We start from the raw sequence: 1,157 nt of genomic DNA on the forward strand, positions 1-1,157 counted from the left end.
CTCCATCCGTTGATGTTTAGAGATCAGTATTTGCAAGTTGTAAAGTCCACTTAATAGGCTATGGCCAGATTTTTTTAAAAAATAGAAAATGTAATAGAAAAATGGAGTGTACTGCATGGAAGAAGTGCAAGGATTATAAGGTAGAATTTTGTTTCAGTTATAGATGGATGTGTGGATGGAGTCATGATGTAAAGTGTGTTTCACGTTGTGAGTTGCAAGTTAAAAAATTTGGGAGTGCTCAATTTTGGCAGCATATATCCTAAAACTGCAACAATACAGAGAAGATTCCATGGCCCCTGTGCAAAGATGCACAGCTATCTTGCTGTATCTTCACAAACTTTTGAAGCATCCCATCTTTTGTTTTATGTTGTGTTTTTCTTAACCACAATAAGAAAAAAAAGTTTGAGAACCATGGGATTATACGCTTTCTCGGACCCCTTTCCTTCTACTCTATAGCCCAGGGCTATGCAGCCTACATGTAACCCTTCTGTGACCAGCCTTTCTGTGACCTCCTTTTAGTTAATGCCATGTAATTCTGACCAATCATTTATGTTTTCAAGAGGGAAGCAGGACGTTGTACTGGTTAAAAGCACCATTTTGAGTTAGCTAAGTCAATGCTTGATTGAATTTCTTCACTTATTAATTGAATGACCCAGAAAATGTACATAACCTCAATCAGCTTTAGGTTTCTTGCATGAGATGATAACACCCAGGACACATGATGGCTATAAGGTTAAATGAAATGCTGTAGGAAAAACTCTTAGCACAAACCACCTTGCTCATAGAAGTGCTCGGTGTGTGGTAGCAATTATTACCTGACTTCCCACCACACCAAGATTTTAAGGTACAGCCTGTAATTTAGTGCCTGGCATATATGAAGTCATAAATTGTAAGAAAGGATTCCAGCCTGAAGCAGACTCTCATATTGAAGAACAGCTGTTCTCTGTTGGCAGGCTCTGTTGACACACAGGTCTTGAGAGGAGAGTCAGAGCACTCTGCAAGTGTCCTCTACCTACACATCCCCTCCAGGCTTTTCCTCTGGCATGGCCAGTGAGCCCTGGGAAGGCAAAGGCAGAAGGAGGTGGGTCCTGGCTACAGTTTGCTCCAAGGATCAAAACGACTCTATTTCGGCACTATCAAAATCAACAGACAGATAG

At 40.8% G+C, this 1,157-nt stretch overlaps 1 non-coding gene across 1 annotated transcript; it reads left to right on the top strand.

Moving 5' to 3' along the window:
• The first annotated feature begins 234 nt into the window (after positions 1 to 234).
• LOC129492391 (U6 spliceosomal RNA) lies at positions 235 to 342 on the top strand. Its single transcript, XR_008660850.1, has one exon. It is a non-coding gene; the product is annotated as a U6 spliceosomal RNA (small nuclear RNA).
• The last annotated feature ends 815 nt before the right edge of the window (positions 343 to 1,157 follow it).

This window comes from Symphalangus syndactylus, chromosome 10, assembly GCF_028878055.3.
Source record: "Symphalangus syndactylus isolate Jambi chromosome 10, NHGRI_mSymSyn1-v2.1_pri, whole genome shotgun sequence".
Lineage (NCBI taxonomy): Eukaryota > Metazoa > Chordata > Mammalia > Primates > Hylobatidae > Symphalangus > Symphalangus syndactylus.